The sequence below is a fragment of the Hemiscyllium ocellatum genome, chromosome 11, assembly GCF_020745735.1.
Source record: "Hemiscyllium ocellatum isolate sHemOce1 chromosome 11, sHemOce1.pat.X.cur, whole genome shotgun sequence".
Classification (NCBI taxonomy): domain Eukaryota; kingdom Metazoa; phylum Chordata; class Chondrichthyes; order Orectolobiformes; family Hemiscylliidae; genus Hemiscyllium; species Hemiscyllium ocellatum.
The window spans coordinates 79814369-79841632 of record NC_083411.1 but is presented as its reverse complement, the minus strand read 5'-3'; positions in this window follow the sequence as shown (position 1 = coordinate 79841632).

The window sequence follows — 27264 nt, the reverse complement described above, 5'->3', positions numbered from 1 at the left end:
CTTGAAGGGGAGCTTAACGGTAACAGTGTCCCATGGAGCATTCTTGGACTCAACAGTCACAGGTTTAAAGAGTGCAGATGAAAAAGCCTTGGTGAGTTACTGTTGTACATCTTCTAGATGGCATACATAGAAACTACATTGTGAAAATGGTGGAAGAAGTAAATATTTAAGATTGCAGATGGAGTATTGATAAACTGATGTGATTTTTTTCTGGATGCTATTGAGTTTTGAGTGTTGTTGGAATTGCATTCATTCAGCCAAGTGAGGTATATTACATCATAGCCTTGACCAGTGCCTATTATTGATGAAAAGGTTTTTCAATAGTCCGGAAGAAGTCACTTGCATTTATGCTGTCCTTGTATTTATGTGTCTGGTCCAGTCAGCTTCTGGACAATGGTAGCTCCCAGGATATTAATACTGGGGGATTCAGTGCTGATAATACTGTTAAGTATGAAGGGAAGGTGGTTAGCATCTTTTTTGTTCTGGAATTGTATAATGTGCATTTATCACAATACAATCCACTTTTCTTCTTATGAAGAAGGACGGCTTCTGTTAAAGCAGTTGAAATTGTTTGCATTTAACTTGCAGAACTGTTGTAAGGTTGGGGCGCTTGATCTACAAAAAGAGCCACATTCTAATGAGGTAGGATTGACTACAACCAGTAAAGAACTTTGCACTGAGTTCCCATTGATTTCACATTTTATCATGAATATTAGAGGGGCCCTTATGCTGCATTGGTAGCATTCCTACCTCGGAGCCAGGAGGCCCAGGTTCAAGTCCTACCTGCTCTGATGGTGTATAGTAACATCTCTGAACAGGTTGATTACAAATTAGAAAATCCTGTGGTATGCTTTTGAGAGCTCGCGCACTCAGTGGAAACTCCTTAGTATCCCTACTCTGAGCAAAGTTTGCCACCCAAATCACCATGGTCTTCACAGTCCGATGGAAGGTCAAGCAGTGCTGAAGGAAGGTCAGTGATCTTCTCTGCTTCACCAGGGCATGTGCCACAATCTTAATCCCCTCTGCATCCAGGCATGCTGATTCCAATTCCCACAATTTAGTTCCCTCGCTTCCCTCCATGGCAGTGCTCTCTGATATTAATGCCTTGACTTTTGGTGGATGGACCCCAGTGCTGACCCCTTCGATCAACATAGATAGACAACTCTGAATGATGACTGAAACAACTGCAGCTCCCAGACTGACTCCCTGGACTGGTTACACTTGACCCACAGGTTGACTGTGGCCCACTCCCCTGACTGTAGAATTACAGTTTCCCTGATCCTGATGACTCCCAGCAGCAGACTGATCATGTCTGAACCCTTGGACTGATAATGGTGGCTGCCCTTGACCTAAGTGCTGGAACACTTTGACTAAAGGTTGTCTCCCTTCACTTCACTGTGGAATACTTCCCTCAGACTTTGGTCATTGGCTGGCGCATGATGCATGTGTAAGATTGATGTAGCATGGTGACATACAGCAACATGCTCAGTCCTGTGATTGATTACTGCTGGCAGGCAGGACAAGCTGCCTGGCTTTTCTGCTGCACTAAGAGCCAAGACAAGATCAAAGCAGCGTATGATGTTAAACTCCAACTGAGTAGGCAAAGCTCAAAAGAGGCAAGGCAAGATGTGAGCATCAAAGTAAGCACAAAGTGAGTAGATACTAAGAGAGAGGGCAAGCAGCACTGCATTACTGGTCTGAGGCTGATATGTGTCAGGTACCAATGTTCTTGGATGGTGGAGATGTGTAGTTGCTGCCCATGGAGAGTCTTTGAGATGTTATTCAAGATTAGAGTGGTGTCCAAGGTAGAGTTCCAGATGAGCAGGCAGTGAGCTGGAGTCACCAGGTAACTAATCTGACTTTTGTGTTGGGCATTGTGGCCTTCAAGGATCTATTTGGTGGGTGGATGAATGGAAAACCACATATTAATGAAGCTAAAAAATAATTAAATGTTAATGCATGCTAACATATGCTAATAGGCTTCTTTTTGCTTACAAGCAAGAATTTTGTCTTCACATTCAAAACTTCATTGGAAAATTGAATTTATTGAGTAGCTCCTCATTGGTCATCTTCCAAAAAATTTCTCAACTTTCATTTTCCACAAAGATCGGGTCTGGGAAGATGTATATGTAGAGAGAGACAGACAGACAGAGAGACATAGAGAGACAGAGAGAAAGAGAGAGAGAGAGAGAGAGAGAGAGACTCCTCTCTATGCATCCAGAGGAAGAAAATGTCAGTAATGTATCTGACCAAGAAGCAGATGTGTTGTAGCACGGTGCTCAGAGACTGGAAGTTGTTGGTATTGAGTACTGAAGTTGTTGCCGAGATGCTGTCATCATGGGTTATATTGGTGTAGAGACCTGACAAGGAATGTTCCCGGTTTGACTGGTCCATGGGTGCTGAGTTTCTGTAAGAAATGTGTAGTGTCGCGACAGAAACTGGGGGTCCCCTGTACAATGTGCTCAAGATGCCTTCAACAGTCAGAGAAGTTCTCACACAGGGTCCCATTGCTTGATACAATGGGATGTCCTGGGACGTGTATCTTCAGAAGGCAGTAGAAGTCCCCTACGCAAGAAATGTGTCAGATGACAGCGTATAGGGAACTCTGAAGGACTGGGTCAAAAGTCTTGATCAATGTGTTTTGTTCCATTGCACTATACAGTCACACACACACACACACACACACACACACACACACACACACACACACACACACACACACACACACACACACACACACACACACACACACACACACTCTCATACGCACAGACATGTATGCACCCTTACTCAGGCTTACACCCCTTCACACTCACACACATTACCAAGCTTGCACACATACAAACACACACTCTCTCACTTGCACTCACACACACATACTCACTCTGTATCTCTCTCCTATATGCACACACACATATAAATTCATGGGGTGACTTTGTATTTGCAGATACATTCTATTTTGCTCAAAAATGCAGAAACTGCAGGCGGTCAATCTACTTTGGAAATAGAACCAGTCTGACTCAAGTTTGGGATACAGACAGACTCTAAGCTCACATTTTAAGGCATTATCTGAGCTGAGATGTCACCTTTTGTTGTAAAACGTTGTTATCTTGAGAATGTGACTTAGAAGTAGTTCTGGGGTTTACATATTAAAGAACTGAAACCAGCGAACCTATTCTAAAAGATGAAAGATTAAACAATCTAGATTTGTTCAATTTATCATTTCAGCTGCATGACACTGTAATCTCTTGCTATAAACTCTGTGGCTTATGGTCCTGCTCCACAACCACCTGTAGTATGAGCAGCAATTTGAAAGCCTGTTGGACTATAACCTGGCGTTGTGAGATTTTTAACTTTGACCACCCCAATCCAACACCAGCTCCTTCAAATCATTCTCAAAAGTAATTAGGGATGGGCAATAGATGCTGACCTAGCCAGTGATCTCATATCCCATGAATAAAAACCAATGCGCAGAAGAGAAAAAAAACTTCAATTGCTTAAGTTTGTATTTTACAAACTACACACTTTTGATTAAACATTGTGATTCCAACAATCTTCAGCCAGGAGTGTTGAGAGCAGACAGGAGCAGCAGATTTTAGGATGAATTCAAGTTTCCAGGAAGTAAAATGTAGGAGTCCAGTTAGGCTCAAAACATCAACTCTCCTGCTCCTCAGGTGCTGTCTGACTGCCTGTGCTTTTCCAGTGCCACACTTTTTTGACATAAATTAGAACAGTCAAGTCTTGAAATGACAGAGATTGAGGTTTTCATCAGTGGAATAGCCGCAGCATGTAAAGAGTTGAGTGCTGCTAAGGAGAAGGAATAGGTAATTTTAGTAACATCACAGGCATGTGATTGAAAGCTAATTTCAGGTTAAATGTAACAGTGAAGTTCCTAGTAGACTGGTTCAAGCTCCAACTTCAGAATGTAGGCAAGGAGAGGTACAGAATTAAGCACAAGGGAACAGAGGTGTGCTCCCGATAATATTTTCCATCTTCAAATTATTTAGTTAAACACTACACAATTATCATAACAATCACATGTTAAAGGGCAGGAATAAAACTCATTACATTTTAGCATTAATTTGAGAACCAGACAAATGATTTGGCAGTAATTGCCACTTACTATACTATTAGAAAAGTTTTGAAATTATTACCCCAAATTTTGCATTTTAAGTTTAGTTCATATACACCATCCAAGTAAAAGAAGCAACTGAATCATGAATCAGATGGAAAGAAGCCATTTTTAGCAACTAAAAGAGATGTTCACATCCAACTGCAATCTTCACCTGGAGTCATGGTGCAATTTTCGGATAAATGATGGTGACCACTATTACATTCAGTCAATTGTGTATTCTGCTGTTGTGGTTCTGTTCGCCGAGCTGGGAATTTGTGTTGCAAACTTTCGTCCCCTGTCTAGGTGACATCCTCAGTGCTTGGGAGTCTCCTGTGAAGCGCTTCTGTGATGTTTCCTCCGGCATTTATAGTGGCTTGTCTCTGCCGCTTCCGGTTGTCAGTTCTAGCTGTCTGCTGCACTGGCTGATATATTGGGTCCAGGTCGATGTGTTTGTTGATAGAATCCCTGGATGCGTGCCATGCCTCTAGGAATTCCCTGGCTGTTCTCTGTTTGGCTTGCCCTATAATAGTAGTGTTTTCCCAATTGAATTCATGTTGCTTGTCATCTGCGTGTGTGGCTACTAAGGATAGCTGGTCGTGTCGTTTCGTGGCTAATTGGTGTTCATGGATGCAGGTCGTTAGCTGTCTTCCTGTTTGTCCAATGTAGTGTTTTGTGCAGTCCTTGCATGAGATTTTATGCACTACATTGTGCACTACAAATCTTCTCCCAAACTTTGAATTGTGTATTCTGCTCTAATGAATTAGTGAACTCAAATGCCTGATCTCTTAGAAGACAGATCAAAGGGTAAAATGCAAAATGACTTCACAAAATCATTACAATTTGATCAATTTACAAACTGAAAATCCAACTTGTGAATAGTTTCAGTACCAACTGCTTTATAGGACATTTGAAACATACACTTTCTCTGTGGCCTACTTTCAATTTTACCAAAATTTCATCTTTATTTAATAGACTGACAACAACGTTCATTTTCTAAGCATCACAGTGTTTGCTTACTTTAAACTGCAATTACGAGAGTCTAGTTTGTTGCTTTAGAACAGAGTTCTTTCTATTGCCAAAGTATACCTCAATGGCATTACTACTATGGGCACATTTTCTCAGGCAGGTGGATTAAGATGGATGCAGTGCATTAAAACAGTATCCTTGCATTCAACTCTTAACACTATTCCAACCTCTTCTGAGGTTCACCTGGGCAAGACTAAAGGTTAAGTCAAGAACTGAGGCATTTCAGTACAATAACAGGGAATTAAATTAATTTGAAACCCTCAATTCTGGCTTTAACAGCCAGAGAATTGAGCTCCTGACCCATCAGCAATTGGTGAATGAGATGATTGTGCAAACGGGACTATTTCAGCAAAACGAACAGATTATGATGGCTTTGGAGAATGAAACCAAACAGCTCCAAACACGGCCAGGTGAAAGGTTGATATTTATTGGATTTCCCTCAAAGAATTATTATTATTGACAGGTGATTACTTTATCTGTTTTGCATTTCCTTCAACTTAAGCTGCATTTCCCTTCTGGCAAACCTTCACTCTGCAGTGAGGACAAATTATGTAAGTCTACCTTCTACATTTGATGAGGAGAAGCAACACCGACAGTGACAACGGCGAATTTCTCTTCAGCTAAATGTTACTCCAGAGAACACAGGGTGGACATGAAAATCCAACTCCAGGCATGAAAGACTTCCGACACAGGGGCTACAAGGCAGTAGATCAGCTCTCTCAACACTTACGAGCATTAGTGCCTCAGGCAGTTCAGGTTTTTATGAAAGGTTGTTGCTGACATACGTAGCCTCTGCAACAAGACTTGCTTCCCATTGGAATGGGCTTGTACATATTGTCAGTTGCTATCAATGTGCTTGCCACATAACGGTCTGATTTTCAGCAGCAAAATGACAGTATAGAGTCATAGAGAGGTACAGCACAGAAACAGACCCTTCGGTCCAACTGTCCATGCCGACCAGATATCCCAACCCAATCTAGTCCCATCTACCTGCACCCAGCCCATATCCCTCCAAACCGTTCCTATTCATATACCCATCCAAATGCCTTCTAAATGTTGCAATTGTACACACCTTGTGGTGATACTTACAAAAAATGCCCATGATGATTACCTACTGTTTGTGTGGTAGATTTCCCTGATCACAGTCAACTTGAATTTGATGACAATTCAGAAATCTTGAAGTGTGAAAGAGTAGTGATGTCAAGCAGCGAATCATGTTGAAGCATTCTCAGATGGAGATGCAAATGGCGAAGTCAAACTGACTGAATCCCTTTATATTAAATCAACATTTTACAATGATATAAATTATTAGGATGTGCACATTTGATTAAAATAAAAGTTGAAGTATCATAAACAAACTATAAAGATGCCCAGAATTTACAGTATTAAGTTTGGTGAAACTGATAGCATTCATTATCATTACACACACTGTAAGCTGATGGAAGATTCTATGGCAAGGAACTGATTCATTGCAACACTGATTGAAACGCTGCAGAGGTTTTGCATAGTTTTGTGTCCAGTGCACTGCTGACTACTTCCAATTGGCATTTTGTTAGCATGAGGGTTATGCTGATGTATATCCTCATGCCACTGGAATACTGCAAATGTCAGAAATATACAAATGTTTGAAACTGTATGTTTCTCTTATATTGAGCAGGAATACTATTGTTACATTATAATCAACAGTAATGTAAAATTGACATGTTTCACAGTGGTCTAATCCCACCTTAAATACCTTACTAGTCTATTAACGATACAACACTTGATGATTTATGCTTCACTACAACAGGAAAAGCTCACCTCGGGATCAAAACGTAATCTCACAATGAATGTCTGGCAGTCACATGCCAGCTATCCATGTGGTAACTTTCCTGACACTTTCTGCTCGAAACCCAAAAGGTCAAAAAGTCAGCAGATCACTTGTGCCTATAAGCTCACTGTATGCACATCTGAATTGTATATCAGTACTTCTGAGGTGGATACCTGAAAATTGCATGGTTCCAACCTCCATTTTCATGGGCGCAGGAGGTCATGCAGCATAATGTTAACCCAACCAAAGAAACCCTACTTTTACCTGCTGGATTCCCTGCATATGCAGTTAACCCTGCCAAAGGGAAACTGTTGTTAATGATTCTTCAATAATGCTCCTTACAGAGAAGTGAAGTTCCCTTGTTAGAAGTCACTGAACAGATAAAATTTACCTTTTAAGCCATTAATCTTACTGCAAAAATCCTTGAAAAAGATACAACTTGTTGATGACCTGGAACTGGTTTTTCGACTGTGAATGAGTTTCAAAACTACTGCAGGACAGCCTTGCTGAGCCTAAAGAAACACATTTTATACTGTAGAGCATGTCAAATTTCTTTGCTACAATAAAATAAACCCATACTTCTAAAACAATTTGAAAAATAAACTTGGTACCCACATTAATCCCACATTTTTGCTGCAACCATTTGTTTTAGTCTCTGTAAAGGCTTTAGTTCAACAAGAAAGAAACTCACTCCATTTCACTGCCTGCTTTGTAGTCATAGAGATGTACAGCATGGAAACAGACCCTTCAGTCCAACCCGTCCATGCCGACCAGATATCCCAACCCAATCTAGTCCCACCTGCCAGCACCTGGCCCATATCCCTCCAAACCCTTCTTATTCATATACCCATCCAATTGCCTTTTAAATGTTGCAATTGTACCAACCTCCACCACTTCCTCCGGCAGCTCATTCCATACCCGTACTACCCTCTGTGTGAAAATGTTGCCCTTTAGGTCCCTTTTATATCTTTCCCCTCTCACTCTAAACCTATGCCCTCTAGTTTTGGACTTCCCCAACCCAGGGAAAAGACTTTGACTAACGTGTGAGAATACTTCTGTATGATTAGCTCCTTACTGTGCTTGCTAATATCATTTCTGTTCCACAACAGGAGATTTCTTGAATTAGGGTTAGATGAAAATTGATATTGAAAAAAAAGTGAAGTCTAATACAAAGGGACTGCTTGACTGTTGTGGGCAGCTCTCTTTGATGTTAGTGACACAATCGCCGCTTAACATTTACAGCAAATTCTAGCCACATTCTCCTATTCACAACATGTAACACTTTCAATGATTTACAGTAAGCCCAATAGCATAAAAGAGCAAATTATCTACCATTCACCTGTTTTGAATTGATTTCATAATGGGGCACCACAACAATGTGTTCTTGGAGAAGCAGAGACTTCTGAATTTCTGTGATTAACAGCACATCCATGGATCCCACAAGTTACTTCAGTTTCAGAGAAATAATTGCAACAAGTGCTGAAGTGCTGATGGGTGTTGCCACAATCAGTGCCACAAAATATGATCTGTGCATGCAGCTAATGCTAAATATGTTGTGTCAACTGAAATGAGGGGGAAAAAAAACACTTTTCCCTATAAAAATGTTAATTGATCGAATGGTGACTTAAGTGTTTTCTGAAGAGAGACATGTGTTTACATTGAGTGTTGTAACTTTGTAGGAAATGGACTGAAATGATGAAACTGTATGCCTGAGTTAGTTCTGATTTAAAACATACACAGTGTACTAGATTTGTGATGTTAGATTTGTCAGAAAACAAAGTGTAGTTCATCACTGAATGATGTTGTGTAAATATCATACACTGTGAGGAAGTAACTTGTGTGATCAACTTGAGCAGGTTGGCATGGGACCAAGGCTCACTGAAACAAAGAGATAAGCCTCTTTCCAGAGCAACCAAGTGGATTTCCTATTGAGTAAAAAGTTCAACTGATGTTAGTGATTAATATTTGTTACGTTAGTCAGTGGTCAAACCTATCAACTGCTGAAGCTGGACAGTGTCAAAGTCACAAAGGAAACTTGCATGAAAAGGAGTACAAGAGAATGTGCCTCAGAGCAATGGTTAGCGTGCTCAGGAAGAGGAGTCATCTTAACAATGACTGAAGATTGGGTCAGAGCTGGCTGATCACTGTTTCCGTCTAATTCTCAGACCAGTCCACATAAAGTTGATCAGTTACAAATGTAATATTGTACAGAGTAATTTCTGACATATTACCATTATTGCACTACTTTGTGGCATATCTTTCTGCACTAAAGAATAATTTCCTACAGCATGCTGTTGGGACTTCCTTGCATTATACAAAGTAAATCCAATAAATTGGGGATTGTAAGAATAAAAGCCTACAGCTAATAAATTCTTGAAAGGCCAAACATTAGAATTCTATAGGGCATCATCTGCCAAATGTTGAGTTCCTTACATGCAGATTTAACATCTCACTTACTACGCATCAAACCATTTTGCACGGTATTATACCAGTACTCACATTTTTAAAAAATTCCTGATTATGTTTCAGAATCTAACAGATGAGCATAATTCATGGCATTAATTCTGGCCAGTAAATGGCACAATTTTTATCCCGTGCAACAAGTGGAATTTTTAAAGGGCGTCATCTCATGACAAAATTCCTGGCAAAACCTTTGTCATTTGTTTGCAAGCACAGAACATGTTAAAATAATTCATTCTGAACATGTATTGCTGCACTAGTTAATTGCAATGCCATAGGAATAGTTAGCTCAGAACTTTTAAATAGAACAAACATTCGTGGCCATCAACTTTTCATGTATTGGTAAAGACAACTGACAATAAATTTACTATGATATAAAATATACATTTTCAATAACACTCCAAATGCCACTAACCCCAATTGGGACTAACTGAAAATTACTTCAAACCAAACAGAACTATTTGAATGCAAAATTATTTTGATGTATAGTGGTCAATAAACAATGTTGTATTAAAAAGTCAAGAGTTTTTAAAGAAGCTTCTTACTTTCTTTGTCCCTCTTCCCAAAAGTGTCTGTGACCCAACCATCCTCAACTGCTTCATCAATGACTTTCTCTCCATCATAATGGCGATGGTTGCTGGTGATTGCACCATATTCAGGACCAATTATGACACCTCCAATATCAAAGTGGTCTATGTTCACATGCAGCAATACATAGAGTTGGGATGCAAACAGGAGAAAGTGAAGACTGCAGATGCTGGAGATCAGAGCTGAAAATGTGTTGCTGGAAAAGCACAGCAGGTCAGGCAGCATCCAAAGAGCAGGAGAATCGACATTTCGGGCATGAAGAAGGGCTCATGCCCTAAACATCGATTCACCTGCTCTTTGGATGCTGCCTGACCTGCTGCGCTTTTCCAGCAACACATTTTCAACTTGGGATGCAAACAGACAAGTAACAGTTGTGTCATAAAATGCCAGGCTTTGACCATCTTCAAAACCTACAATCTGACTTCCACCCTTCGATATTCAATAACACGAATATAACTGATCCAACACACTATCAAGATCCTGGGGATTGCCACTAAATACAAACTTTAACTAGACGATTCATAAGATTTAAATGGCTACAAGAACAGATCGGGGCTAGGAATCCTGGAATGAAAAATTTATTTCTCGACTCCTCAAGGCCCGTTCATCTGTCCACAAACACATGTCAATAGTGTGTTGGAATATTCCCCACTTGCCTGAATGAGTGCAGTTTCAACAACACTCAAGACACTTGACACTATGCAGGACAAAGCAGTTTGCTTGATAGACACTATATTGACAAACATCCCTTCCCTCCACTCCTGACACTCTCTAGTAGAAGTGTGTATGACCAACATGAGGTACTGCAGACATTCACCAAGGATTCACCAACAATCCTTAGATAGCACCTTCCAACTGTACAAGCATCTCCACTTTCATGGAAAAGGTTAGCAGATACATGGGAATTCTCCCACTTGCAAGTTTCCTTCATCATCACCATCCTGACTTGGAAATGTATCACCATTCCTTCTACGTTGTTGCGTCAAAATCTTGAAATGCCATCCCAAATGGAATTGTCTATCTGCAGCATAAAGACTTCTGTTTTTCAAGAAGATTACTCACTTCCACCACATTCTCAAGGACCAAGAGGGATGAGCAAGAAATGCAGTCAGATATCAAAGATAAATATACTTTTAATGCTAAATGTTAATTATGAAATATGCTCCTGATGAAGGGCTCCGGCCCGAAATGTTGATTTTCCTGTTCCTCAGATGCTGCCTGATCTGCTGTGCTTTTCCAGCAACACATTCTCAACTATAAACTCTGTCCATCTATTTTCACAGACATGACACAGAATGACAGAATTGTTGTGGTGCAGTGGAGGTCATTCTGCCCATTATGGCTGTTCTATTGATTCATAACCCTTTCACTAGTGAACAGAGAAATGTTTTTAACCAATCTTGAATGGGTGACCTTTTATTCTGGTCACTGGTTTTAGATCCCCAGCCAGGGGAAGTATCTTTCTACTGTCTACCCTCTTACGTCCCTTAAGAGTTTTATACTGTTCCAGTGGGATCACCCAGACTCACAGCTGCAACATAACCTCCCTGCTTTTAAATTCAATCCCTTTAGTAATGAAGGACAAAACTCCATTTGCCTTCTTAATTACCTGTTGCACCTGCAAACCAACCTTCTGTGATTCATGCACAAGGACACTCAGGTCCCTCTGCACAGCAGCATGACTGCAATTTCTTACTATTCAAATAACAGTCCTTTTTACTGGCATTCCTACCAAAATGGATGACTTCACATTTATCAACATTGTACTCCATCTGTCAGACCTTTGTCCACTCACTTAAACTACCTATATTCCCCTGCAAAGTTTGCTCTACCACTCATCTTAGGGTCACCCGCATCTTTGACACACCCGCATCTTTGACACACTACACATGGTCTCCAACTCCAAATCATCTATATAAATTGTAAACTGCGGCAACTTGGGCTTCAGTTGCATGTTGGGACCATAGATAAACCTCAATGCGGTTGGCAACAAGGAAATAGCACAGAAAATGGACATTTCCGATGGGCAATTTCCCTATATCTGGAACCCTCCATCGAAACAGAATGAAAGTAATAGTGCTCTGACTCACTTAAGCTTGTTACCCAGGAAATGTAAAAGGATTAAAAATCTGCTGTAAATCCTGGTTAGCCATTAAGTTTAACAAATGACTCACCATTGACATTGCGACGCTTACTCTTCTATCTCCACCACATGACACTGCTGATGTCCCTCACCCTTGATCTCACCTGATCCTGTCGAACTCGACACCAACATTTCTTTTATCATGTGGTTTGGTGACTTTGAGTTTGGGAAAGACTCCTCAAGTCGAAGGCAAATTCAAGGACAGCCTTCAGTTCAGATTTCAATGTAATCTTATTTACCATATGTTTGTTCTAAAGATTGCTAGCCACAGTAATCATTAATATATCAAATTCTGACTTACAATAAGAGCTAAACTGTTGTCTTCATGTGTTCAAGTCCATGTGCTCTCTGTGTTTCTTCCAAAGAGTGAACTTTACAGAGTGTTTCTTCCAACCATGCTCTTAACACCCAGTGAGGTGCATCAAGGCAAGTTAGTCTCAGGTGCTCAAGCTCTGAACACAAGACACACAAGACATAGTTCTTCCCCGAGATGATATCTGTGGACCTGACACCCACCCACAACACCGAAATGAACTGACAAGTTCCACCCCTACCCGATTCCCACTGCCATTTTCTTCATTCTTATGTGTCCTCTATGTTTCTACCAGTGTTGGATATATCTCAGTGTTGGATCTGACCTGAAAACCACTCAGACCCAGCCCTGAGTTGACCTGCCCAACCGCCTCTGACCTATTCTAAGTACTCATCACTTAGCTGGTGTACTACTCACCTAGCATCCTATACCCTCACCCAGTAGGACCATACCTCCCTCAGCTACCGTAAAACTCTGCCACTTCGCCCATCTGGTATAGTACCTCCTGTACTCATCTACATATCCCTCCATCCACCTCCCATCCAATCACTCTCACTTACCTTACACATGTATTCTTTCACAGGTTTCAAAGCATCAGGTATACATTTACACTATAGAGTACAGCACTCAGTGCTGTAAAAGGCTGTCTGATTTTGACAATGGACTCACTGGACTTGACCATTCTGGACAGTTTTGTAACAGGAGGCCTCTATTCAGGAATATCCAATGCAGAAGACATCTAAAGCTAAATAGTTTAATCTGATCAGGATTATTGAGCTATTCTATGGAACTGGTGCATCTCATGGTTCAAAGCATACTTGTGTGTGACAAATGGAAGAATTGGAGGTAGCAGAACCGATAAGAAGTCCATACTCATCTATTGGCTCAGGACTGATGACCGAGGATCATCCGAACAGCTCACAGAGAACATTTTGGCATCTAATAGGGTGGCAAGGTGAAAGTTACTTCAAGTCAAATAAAAATGTGATGATCAAATAATATACATTTAGTCAGAGATGTCAGGCAAATGTTAACTCAATTAAACAGCTCATGGACACATTGCAGCAAATGGCTTTGACATGTTTAATTTCACAAGTTTACCAGCAAACAAATTCATGAACAATCTTTTTTTTTTGAAAAGACAACAATTGACTAAAGAGTACCTCCTCATGGAGAGTGATGATTTATCCTTGGGGAAAGTCATGTTCTTGGCAAATCCGGTTAAATCTTCCTTGTTATATTCAAAGAGATTAAAAAGAAGCATGTCCTCAATCACAGACTCTGTTTGCCCAGCCAGCTGAAGTTATTTTAAAAATTCATTCATGGGATGTGGGCATCGCTGGATGAGCCAGTAATTATTGCCCATCCCTACTGGTCCTTGAGATGATGATGATGCTGATGAGCTGCCTTCTTGAACTACTGCACCCCATTTCCTGTGGGTAACTGCACAATACCAATAGAAAAGGGGTATGAGGATTTTGATGCAGTGACGCTGAAGGGATAGCAATACCTTTGCAAGTCTGGATGGTGAGTGGTTTGGAGGGAAACTTGCAAGGAGTGACATCTGCTGCCTTTGTCCTTCTACATGATAATGGTCGTGGATTTGAAAGGTGCTGTCTAATTGGCTTTGGAGAATTTCTGTAGTTCATCTAGTAAATGGTAAACACACTACTTGCTACAGTGTGTCAATGGTGGAGAGAATGGATTTGTAGATGCAATGACAATCAAGCGATCTGTTTTATCCTGGATAATGTCAAGCTTTATGAATGTTTTTGGAACTGCATGCATCCAAGCAAGTAGGGAAGTATTTCATCACACATCTGAAGGGTGCCATGTAGACTAGGGACATTTTTTGGGGACACAGGAGGTGACTTACCTGTTGCAAGACTCTGAGCCTCTGACCTTCTCATAGCCTTCTCATACCTATATAACTGGCCCAATTCAGTTTCTGGTCAATGGTAACTCCCAGGATGTTGATAGCCAGAATTCAGAGGTAGTGATGCCATTGCATGTGAAGGGGTAATGATTAGATTTTCTCTTGTTGAAGATCATTGTTACCTGGTGTTTGTGTAGCATGAATGTCAATTGCCATTTGTTAGACCAAATCTGGATGCTGTCTGATCTTGCTTTATTTGGGTATGGACTGCTTCAGTTTCTGAGAAGTCGCTGATGGTCCTGAACATGTGGAGTCATCAGCAAGTATTCCCACTTTTGATCTTAAATTGTAGGGAAAGTCATTGATAAAGCAGCTGAAAATGGTTGGGTCAAGGGCAAGACCCTGAGGCATAGATTATAGACAAAGAGGTGTTAGTAGTCTCACCAACATATATCAGGTACATCAAAACAGGGTCTCAATTTACAGAGGTACAGATTAGTTCATATGAGTTTGAGGCTAGTGGGATATAAGAGCTATCCTTCAGTGGTGGCTCACACTACTGCTGCAACACCGATGATATTTGTACACCATGCAGATAAAGAAAGTTGTGCTGTTACAGGAAATCTGCTAAACTATGCTTGTGCTTCCTGATTCACACTGGAGGACTGCAGCATTATTTGGCAGAACATGTATCAAGATTGTTGGTTCTCTGTACATGCCATAGAATCTTGGCATCATGAGGGCACAGCCCTTGCCAACAACTATCTCTGCCCAGATGTTGAGGAAGACAGTGGGGCAGAAGAGGAGGGAAAGGAGGTGTAGGAAGGGGAGGACAGGAAGATAAACAAGACCGCTCTTTCTGGCTGAGCTACCTGTAATTGACTTATCTGACTTTGATAACAATGAAGGCAGTCCCATTCGCTACTCGTTTACAGTGTACATCTGCCTTCTCAGTATCATGAGCTCCACTTGATTAGGATGCAAACTAAAAGCCACTACTAATAGACAATTTTTCATGTTAAAAGTTAACAATTCACCCTCTCTACTCCATGTGCCTTTGCCCTGTCCCCCTTCCCCTTAGCAGTACTCTCCCAGTGACAACAGCAGATATGGTGGAAGATTACTGACATTTTTATGGGGAATTGCAGATGGCGTCACAGGTTGATCTTGAGCACAGCTGGAGTAGTAACCCTTGATATGGACATCATCTCTTTGGTATGTAACAAGGCCGGTTGAGCTGGCTGGCAGACAGGTCAATGGCAAGGAATGCCGTTGACAGAATAAACAGGGTTGTGGGCGTAACACTGTAAAATATATCAAATATATGCTCCATACAGCCACTGTCATTCCCTAAGGGAGTAATCCAGCAATCTTAATAGTCAATTAGAAAAATAAAATAAAATATTATTTCCTTTGTGTAGGACCTTTCACATCCACTGGATGCCCCAAAGCACTTCACAGTTAATTAAGTACTTTTAAGGTAATAGCTCCAACTCCTAGCGTTATTATAACCAGGCATTTTGATTTTCACATTGATTGCAAAGCAAAAGAGAATGTGGGATTTGGGAAGTGAGTTGTGAAAATCAGAATTCAGAATAAAGGATTTATTTTCCTTGGAGCTTTAAGTCTCACCAGCGACAATAGCCTCATTGGTGATTTTCTTAGCATCAGTGAGAATCATCTCCTCCATTGAAGTTGGGAAAGTAGGTTTGCCTGTGTCCTGCCAGTTAGATTGCCTCCCAGCTATGCACCACTTTATTTCGCCAAGTAGAGGGGTGGTGTCGTTCATTAAGTTGTAATGCATTTGAATGTGTTTGTATCATTGACTAATAGCTGATCGTGTGTGCAAGACGTGGATATGTACATGAGGGCGAGGTGAAGCAGGCTACATTAGGAATGAGTTCTTGATGTGTGAGTGGTGTGAGTGTGCTAGGCTTTGTTAGAAAATAGAAAATAGAACAGAGAACATTACAGCGCAGCGCAGGCCATTCGGCCTTTGATGTTGCACCGACCTGTGGAACCAATAGGGTCATAGATTCATAGAGATGTACAGCATGGAAACAGACCCTTCGGTCCAACCCTTCCATGCCGACCAGATATCCCAACCCAATCTAGCCCCACGTGCCAGCACCCGGCCCATATCCCTCCAAACCATTCCTATTCATATACCCATCCAAATGCCTCTTAAATGTTGCAATTGTACCAGCCACCACCACTTCCTCTGGCAGCTCATTTCATACACGTACCACCCTCTGCATGAAAAGGTTTCCCCTCTCACCCTAAACTATGCCCTCTAGTTCTGGACTCCCTGACCCCAGGGAAAAGACTTTGCCCATTTATCCTATCCATGCCCCTCATAATTTGTAAACCTCTATAAGGTCACCCCTCAGCTTCCGATGCTCCGGGGAAAACAGCCCTAGCCTATTCAGCCTCTCCCTATATCTCAAATCCTCCAACCCTGCCAACATCCTTCCAAATCTTTTCTGAACCCTTTCAAGTTTCATAACATCTTTCCAATAGGAAGGAGACCAGAATTGCAAGCAATATTCCAACAGTGGCCTAACCAATGTCCTGTACAGCCACAACATGACCTCCCAACTCCTGTACTCAATACTCTGACCAATAAAGGAAAGCATACCAAACGCCTTCTTCTCTATCCTATCTACCTGCAACTCCACTTTAAGGAGCTATGAACCTGCACCCCAAGGTCTCTTTGTTCAGCAACACTCCCTAGGACCTTACCATTAAGTCCTGCTAAGGTTTGCTTTCCCAAAATGCAGCACCTCTCATTTATCTGAATTAAACTCCATCAACCACTTCTCAGCCCATTGGCCCATCTGGTCAAGATCCTGTTGTAATCTGAGGTCACCTTCTTTGCTGTCCACTACGCCTCCAATTTTGGTGTCATCTGCAAACTTACTAACTGTACGTCTTATGCTTGCATCCAAAAAAATGTATGTAAATGACAAAAAGTAAAGGGCCCAGCACCGATCCTTGTGGCACTCCACTGGTCACAGGCCTCCAGTCTGAAAAACAACCCTCCACCACCACCCTCTGTCTTCTACCTTTGAGCCAGTTCTGTATCCAAATGGCTAGTGCTCGCTGTATTCCACGAGATCTAACCTTGCCAATCAGTATCCCATGGGAAACCTTGTTGAATGCCTTACTGAAGTGCATATAGATCATATCTACTGCTCTGCCCTCATCAATGCTCTTTGTTACTTCTTCAAAAAATTCAATCATGTTTGTGGGACATGATTTCCCACGCACAAAGCAATGTTGACTATCCCTAATCAGTCCTTGCCTTTCCAAATACATGTATTTCCTGTCCCTCAGGTCAGAGGGTTAGATAGGGTGATACTGTTCCATTTTCATCCATATGTTTATCCAATGACCATTTAAATGCCTTTAAAGTCGGCATGTCTAGTACTGTAGCAGGCAGGGCATTCCATACTCCTACTACTCTCAAACTAAAGAAACTACCTCTGACATCTGTCCTATATCTATCACCCCTCAATTTAAAGCTATGTCCCCTCATGCTTGCCATCACCATCCAAAGGAAAGGATTTTCACTGTTCACCCTATCCAACCCTCTGATTATCTTATATGTCTCAATAAAGTCACCTCTCAACCTTTATCTCTCGAATGAAAACAGCCTCAACTCCCTCACCCTTTCCTCAAAAGACCTTCCCTCCATACCAGGCAACATTCTAATAAATCTCCTCTGAACCCTTTCCCAAGCTTTCACTTCCTTCCTATAATGCGATGACCGGAACTGTATGCAATACCCCAAATGCGGCCAGACCAGAGTTTTGTACAGCTGCCGCATGACCTCATAGTTCCAAAACTCGATCCCTTTACCAGTAAAAGCTAACACACCAAATGCCTTCTTAACAACCCTGTCAACCTGGGTGAAAGTGAGGACTGCAGGTGCTGGAGTTCAGAGTCGCAAATGTGGTGCAGGACAATCACAGCAGGTCAGGCAGCATCCGAGAAGCAGAAGAATTGAGATTTTGGGTATAAGCCCTTCATCAGGAATTCCTGATTGCTCATAACTCCTTCTTCTTGTCTAAACGAGTAGCCTATATCTCAGTATTCTCCTTGACAACATTGTCTTTTTACAGTTTGAATACTGATGAAAAATATTCATTTATCACATTCCCTATCTCCTTGGACTTCATTCACAACTTCCCATTACTATCCTTTCTTAGCCCTAACCTTTCTCCAGGCATTCTTTTATTCCTGTTATATCTACATGTTCTGTGGGTGAAGTGCGAGGCTCACTGAGTTTGATTACTCGTCTCAAGTAGTAAACATTTTGCAGTATTACTGGTTCCTTGGCTAGACTATTAATATAGACTCCTGTGGCTATCAACTCCTATAATCATTCGACGGTCTCCTTGGGACAGAATATCTCATCTTGCATAACACCGCAGGAAAACCTTAGAGTACTGCTGACTCCCATGTTATGCCACTTGCCTGTGTTTTACACTCAAAAATAGGATGACCATTACAACTAACCCCTGCAAGAATACAGGTTCTTTTAAGAGATACAGGGTGGCTTTAAACAACGCAGATAACTTTAGCTCGTGTTAACCTTTCATGACGTTGCATCCCTTGTTCTACCTGCTCAGGAGCATGGTCATCTTGCATCTTACTTCAACCTGGCTCCACATGGCAATCATTCAAAATAACAAGCTGCATATGTGTTGAGTGCACCATAAGGAATGAGCACATTTCACTGCCCCCCCCATCGACAATCCTCATGTTCGCTATTGGGCCCTATCTTCTTCTACAAACTGCAATGTGATAATGAGTGTCTAATCTATTTTTGCAATGTGCAAAGGGGGTTAAAGAGATAGGCTTTCTGAGCATAACTCATTGTCTTTTCTTTGAAATGGTGTTATGGAATCTTTGACATATACTTGAGAAGACACTAAGCTCCTTGGCTTGATGCTTCACCCAAAAGAAGGCACCTCAGACAATATAGCAATGTTTTGGGGTTCAGTAATATTTGTTCCCTATGGTTGAAGATTCCTTTGAACTCACAAGTTTCTAACTCAGGCAAAGCTGAGGCTTCAGTTTTGGAGGACATTCCCCCTTTAAATTAATTTTGTATTGTTTTGGGATCATGATGAAATATGACCTTTAAAGTAAACATCAAGGATTATTTCAAGTTTTGACTTGACTCTCCATTTTTTTCTGTACTACATAATGCTATTTTGCTTTTGAGACTAAGGAAGATCTTACAAAATAAAATGTTATCAGTTAATCAAGATCAAAATCTACCTTTTTTATGCACCTCTTCACTTCCCCATTAAGCACTTTGCTTTGCAGTTTTTAAAGACTAACTAATTCTCTACCTTGCTCTAAGTGCCTTTCTCCAATGCCGTCTTTTTATCACGTTATTCAATTGCTTGAAGTCTGCATTCCCCTGCCTGGCTCCCTTTTCCCCACAGCTTGTTTCTGGCATGATTGTTTTTTTTGTTATCACGCTATCAGAATAATACATATCTGGATGATTAATGGAGCTTCCTATCTCTTTCATGCACTCACTACCAATCTGTGGTGTGAAATGTGCTGAAACGGCAGGAGCAGACCCCAGTCACCACATGTTATGCTTCTGGGATTTGTAGTTCAGTGGTTCTCACACATCAATATACGCATTATCTCAGCTAGTTGATCAGCAGAAGCCTTGCTGAATATTTAGTTCAGACGGCAAGATTACTGATTATAAGCTGCCGTAATATACTGGAAAACAAATTCAAAGACAATTGCTATCAGAGTAGTTTTTGGAGAGTAATTTAAATCTAAACAAAAATGAATTTCCTTGTTACGGTTTAATTGAATAGAAATGGATGGAAGACCACATGATGTGCAAAGTTTTATAAAACTCATTCCTGTGAGTGGTGCACCAGATTGCAAAATTAGCCAGATTATGCAGCCACTTGTCTAATTTATTTGTCAGATACTGATTTTTGTATGAATGTCTGATTTATATATTCAATGTTAGAACACCTCATTGGCACATTTGTACAATTAAGGCTTAAATCATCAAATTGTTTTGTACATAAGCTGAGTGACTGTATGTACTGTTGGGACATATCATGAATTTTGGAATACATTGTTATGGAAGTTTTAAAGCTGGTATCTCCTTAAATGCCAAATACTGTGATATTGCTTTAAGGACGAACACTTCGGTCCTATGGAAGTGAACTGAGGTTGTAGCTGGGACACATTTACATACTTGGGTTCCAGAAAGGTTCACATAGCAGTAAATATAAGCCTGATTAGCCAGGAGCATGAAATGTTCCAGAACCTCCAATGAGATGTACATTGTAGTTTAGCAGACAGAGAGGATGGCAAGGCTAAAAATCTGGTTAACCATAAGAATTTATGGGTCTTAGAGTATTCTTAGAACATCTGATTGGAAGCACAATTTAAGGATAGATTGATGTGAGAAGCTAGAAGCATTCTTCCGATTGGTTTAGGGTTGTAATTTTGGGGTTGGAAATCATTACTTGTTCTGATTTGGGGAACATACCTGGAATAAATGTTACAAAGTTACCTGCAAAGTAAGGTGTAAAAGTAGGGTGCATCACTGATACCTTTGTGTTTGTCAAGAATGAGCATTTGTTCATAGACAATTGCTGTGAGGCAAATTAGAAAGAACTCACGAGTTAGAAATTTAGTATTTAGTTTAAGAATCCAACATTAGAAGTGCCAGGGCTAAAGTCATTGCCTCATGAGAGAGTGAAGAGAAAATATTTTACCCATTTAGCTGCCAAGGCATTGTTCAATTAGCCAAAATGTAGCTTTGGAGAATTAGTGATGAAGTATAAAGTCATTTTAAAAAAGACACAGTTTTTGTTACAAAACTGTTTTCACCAGAAAGAAAGCTTTAGTGGACTGGAAGCTTCAGCAGGACTTGAGCTTTTAATTTATTCACTCTGTGGGATAGGGACGTTGCTGCTGTTCACCATTAATTGCCTATTGCTATCCTCGAGAAAACGATAGTGCTGCAGTTCATGTGCTACGGGTAGACTCACAGTGACATAAGGGAGAGAATTCCAGAATTTTGACCCAATGAGTGTGAAGGAACAGCAATATTTTTCCAAGTCAGGATAGTAAGTGGCTTGCAGGAGAATTTGTAGGTTTGTCTAAAGATCTTTGGTGAATTTCTGCAGGGTATCCTGTAGATAGACTTTGGTAAATGGTACCCTCACAGTATTGATAGTGGGGGATTCAGTGATGGTAACACCATAGATTGTCAAGGGGCCATGTTTAGATTATCTCTTATTGGAGATGGTCATTGCCTGGCATTTGGGTGGTACGAATGTTACCTGGCATGCCAACCCAAGCCTGGATATGGTCTCAATCTTGTTGCATTTGAACATGGACTGCTTCAGTATCTGAGGAGTGGTGACTGGTGCTGAACATTGTGCAATCATCGGCGAACGTCCCCACTTCTGACCTTATGAGGGACGGAAGGTCATTGAGGCAGCTGAAGATGGTTGGGCCTACGACACTACGCTGAGGAAGTCCTGCAGAGATATCCAGGAGCTGAGATGACTGACCTCCAACTACTCCTGCCATCTTCCTGTGTCCCAGGTATGATTCCAACCAACAGAGAGTTTGTCACAATTTCTATTGATTCTAATTTTGCCCGGGCTCCTTGATGTCACATGTGGTCAAACATGGCATTGATCTCAAGGACTGTCACTCTTACTTCACCTCTGGAATTAAACTCTTTTGTTCAAGGCTGTAATGAGGTCAGGAGCTGAGTGGCCTTGGCAGAACCCACACTGGGTGTAACTGAGCAAGTGATTGCAGAGCAGGTGCTAGTTGATAGCACTGTTGATGGCATCTTCTATCACTTTACTGAGCATCAAGAGTAGATCGATGGGGTGGTAATTAGCTGGGTAGGATTTGTCCTGCTTTTTATGTACAGGACATACCTGGACAATTTTCCACATTGCTGGGTAGATGACAGTGTCGTAACAGTACTGGAACAACTTGGCTAGGGGAGCAGCAAGTTTAATTATCCGGCACTGTTCATGGCTGGATATGGCAGAACTGTAGAGCTTACATCTGATCACTGGTTGTGTGATTGCTTAGCTGTGCCTTGCTATTTACGCTGTTTAATACAGAAGTAGTCCTATTTGTGGCTTCACCAGGTTGACACTTCATTTTTATGTGTGCCTGGTGCTGTTTCTGGCATGCCCACATGCATTCTCCATTGAACCAGGGCTGATCCCCTGACTTGATGGTAATGGTTGACTGGGGGATATGCTGGATCACGAGGTTGCAGATTTTGCTGGAGTACAATTCCACCGCTGTTGATGCCCACTGTTGAGTTGCTAGATCCATGCACAGTCTTTCATTTTTAGCATAGTGATAATGCCACACAACACATTATAGAATACCCTCCAATGTGAATACTGATGGCTAAGGGGCCAAGTACAGAATCTTCCACACCTACATTTAGAATGGCAGCACAGGGAATTGAATGGGATCTGAAGCAGAAATTTAGATCCATGACATCAGATTAAAATTTTACTATTAACTTCTCAGAGACATTCAGGTGGATTGGGTTTCTGACAGGGATGGTCAGGAACCTCTTGTGCATTTATTAGCATGCTGTGTAAACTCATTGACACCCCAGACTGCTGGATTGCACAATCTTCTAAGGTAAAAGCAACAAAAATGTGTTCAAAATCCTGAAACTAGAAAATATATATGAAGTATGCATCAGGCAGGGCAGACTTCTTCCTGGAGGTTCTGGTGAGTATACTTTTTCAGTAGCTTGGCTCTTTCATAACTAAGGTACTTCTTTGCTTGAAACATTGCATTGTAGTGGGTGCACAGTCCACCCAGCCTGACCAAGAAAGGCAGTTACATGGGCTGACACCAGAAAACCTGACTGAGACAGGCATGCGGACTCAAAACAAAAAGGGGTGTGATAAAAAAAGAGTAAAAATTACTTCAGAGGACTGAGTTCGAAGAACCTGGTTGGTAGAGATGCCAGAAGGATCTTGGCCACTAGGTTGGCAACTAGGGGGCAAGGGGGAAGAGTCAGAATGATAAGGACAAGGGGGGGACAGGGAAATATGGGAGCAGCACATTATGACGGGGAAAACAAAAGGTGCAGAAATACAGTGGTCAGGATGAAGGAGCAGTTGCATAGAATAAGGAAAGTTCAAGATAAGATTATGATAGGAGATTAAAATTGAAAGACATGGGGAGTTGGATGGATCTGGACTCAACATGAAGCTCAGGAAAATCAAATTAAATGGAGAATAGGGCCATAGTTATAGGGAGAGATTGAAGCATCACAGAGGAGATAGCAGGGGAAAGAAGACAGTCTACAGTGATGGAGGAAAAAGTGAACATCAGGAGGAGAAGGATTGCGTGCGAAATAGTCAAATTGTTGCTTTCTTCAGATAGATTATGATGGCGTTACTAACTGAGCATGTATAGTAGAAAAGGGAGGGGCCGGAGTGTAAAATCCAAACTGATGCTGAACATGAAGTGGTCTGTAGCTTTTAACTCATACTTAGAGCTAACATCTATCAGAACAACAGGAGGCCATCCCAACTGACCATAGAAGGCTGGACCAAGCTTGATATGGACGTCAATGTCCATGAGCATCTCAAGAGGACCTGCTGCCAATGCTGTGAGAGTGACCTAGTGTGTAACGGTAAAGTATGTGATACTTTCTATTCAGTACTTTATTCTCCAATTAGTGTGAGTAAGCATTGTGCTGAAAAGGACTGTAGCACACAAGATTGGGCGCCAGACATCTCTATCAGATGCCTCATGTGTACTGAATATGCCCAAATTAATTAGAGCTACCAATATTGCACAATGATGCACTACGCAGATACTGGCTCTTGTGCATTTGCCAGAATTCACAGTTAAACATAAAAGGTGCTACAATATTCAGTAGCTCAGGCACCATGTAGTCTCAACTTCAGAAAGGAATCTTCACTGAATAATTAAACAATAACATTAAATGATAATGCATTGCAGGAATGTGGGAGGGACACGCAGAAAGCAAACACCCACAGCTGCAAAAATACAACTTTTCACCAAAATTCTGGAAATGTTAAGAACCATCAGCTAAGTATCAAACATTATCTTCTATCACCAGGAAAATGTATCTTACTTACTTGGGGATTTAAAGGTAAAACCTTATGTGTTAAACATTGATAGGTATTCTGGTGAAACAGTAGCTCAGTGGTTAGCACTGCTACCTCACAGCGCCAGGGACATGAGTTTGATTGCATCTGCAGGCAACTGTCTTGGTGGAGTTTGCATATTTGCACCATCTTTGTGTGGGATTTCTCTGGGTCCCCTGGTTTCTTTCCACAGTCCAAAGATCTGTAAGTAATGTGGATTGGCCATGCTAAATTATGCATAGTGTCAAGGGGTGTTCAGGCTAGATGGGTTAGCCATGGGAGATATAGAGTTACAGGTATAGGGTAGGTGGTCTGGGTGTGAGGCTCTTTGGAGTGTTGGTGTAGACTTGAGAGGCTAAATGTACTGTTTCCACACTGTAGGGGTTTTAATTATTAGATATTCTTGAATAATTATAAAAAATATTAAATTTAACTCTATTTGTTTTAATGTTGATAGTTTTTGGCTTCATAGTTTATCAGTTTAATTATGCATTTAAAGTGTTTGTTAATTAAAGAGAGAAACAGAGTTAATGATTTGAGCATGTTATGACTTTATTCAAAACCTTGTTCAGGAAATAGATTTTATGATCTTGCCTGGAAGATCTGGGTTAGTGACTTCTAGCTTCTAAGTTTTGAAGAACAAACAGACCAGACTCAAGACGTTAACTATGTTTCTCCCTGTCCAGATGCTGCCAGGCCTGCTGAGTTTATCCAGCTTTCTCTGTCTGGATTCAGATTTTCAGCATCCATGTTATTTTGCTTTCATTCAAGTTTCTTACCTTTTATCATTCTTTCTACAAACTTTAGCTTGATGACTTGAACTTACTGTGGGGAGCAACATCTATACAAAGATGTTCAACCTTATGCTACAGACATCTGTTTAGCTTAAATGGGCAACACTTCCATTAAAATGGTAAAGAAACTTGATGCAAGTTTTGAAAGAACAGTACCTTGCTCCCAGTAATTTCTAGAGGATATTTGATGTTGTCCAAGGGAAGAGGTCACAGCGCTGTGGCAGTGACAAAGGGGTTCACTGAGTGCAAGCCTGAGGAAGGCAGAGAACTCCTTCAAAGTGGGCATCCTTTGAAAAGGCTTTGCAGTGGAACGAACTTGGTTAGAGACAAAAAAAAAACTTGCCAGCAGATGCAGATTTCTTTGTCCCTAACACAGGATATTTGATGGATGATTAATTTTGAGATTAGGTCTTATTCCAAGAGCTGGCTTTGCATCTCTTCATTTGTAAAAGAAACAAAACTAATTTTCTACTAATCAAGCTTTTTCTATTAACCAACCTGGTTTTCATTTTACCCTCTGTCACGTCAAATTCCATTTTGACAATTATTTTAACTCGTTGTTCACCAAAACAATGACATTTTAATGGCATTCCCCAATATTAACAAGCGTTCTGACAGATTAAAATGTCTCCCAAAGGTACGGTGACAAAGGATAATCTATTTATAAGCAAGTCTGTATCTCATAATTCCTTGTGATCCTAAGGGAGATATTGATGTTATGTTTGTTATGCAATGATCAGGATTATCATTTGACATGGCATGCTTATAAGCTGAAGAGTAATTAAAATCCAGGATGTGGCCCTTCCAGCTCCTACTGACCTATGATGTCTATGTACTGAGACAAAGAAAAGAAACACATTTGCAGATAACTAGTAGGTGAGTGCTGAACCAGTCTGTTTGTCTGCTTCACCACTCAACTGAAGACGAATGGTGTTGGCACAAGATCACTTCAAACTAGATAACTAACCCTAGTTTGACAGAGTGAAAGAGAACTTGCCAACAACTGTACCATGTGTACCTAAAAGTGAGATGTCAACTTTGTCAATTTGCACCACCTATATGCATATCAAATAGCAAAAGCAAGATGCTACAGACAGAACTAAACAGGTCCACAATAAAACAATCAAAGTTCTATAGTCCTGCCATACCCAGTAGTGAACTGTAATGAATACAGACAACAAACAGGAGAGACTGCTCAATGAAGTGCACATCTTCAATGATAGTGGAGCCAGATATATGTGAACAAATTCATGGCTAATGCATTTGCAGTAGTTTTCAACCAGATAATGGATAACGAATCAGGCTACTCCTGAGGTTCTTATGATCAGACATGTTAGACTGCAGCCAATTCAATTCCCACCATATAATATCAAGAGATTGCTGAAAACTCCAAATGCATTGACCCTGGTTATGAAGATTAACTGTACCTCTAGCTCAGCTGTTACCCTATAGCCACAATACCAGTATCCACTAAATTGGTAAATTGCACAAGGATGTCCAGTCCACAGAAACAATCTCATTAAGACAATAATTTCGACATTAGTCTTATTCATGTTCTCATCAAAGTGATGGAAGACATACTTGACAGTGCTACCAGCCAATATTCATGCCACAAACCTGCCAACAAATTCCTTGTTTGGGACTCATTACCTATATAACAAGAAACTTCACAAGCATTTCACAGTACACTTTGGGTTTTTCCTCGTCACTCTCCATCCCTAAAGTTTATTAGGATCACAAATGTACAAATTCTTCAAGGTGTGGGCCCTGATTTGCTACAGTGAGTAATTGGCAATTACTGTCAGAATGCAGTTTTAGTCAAACTTACATGGAGCTTGGTGCTGAGATGCTGCTCTATGGTAAGCCTAACTGTGTTCCATAAGATATATCTTCCTCAACAAAGATGGCCACACAATTTACATGTTAATAGCAACATACGTATTGAACATGCAACTATTT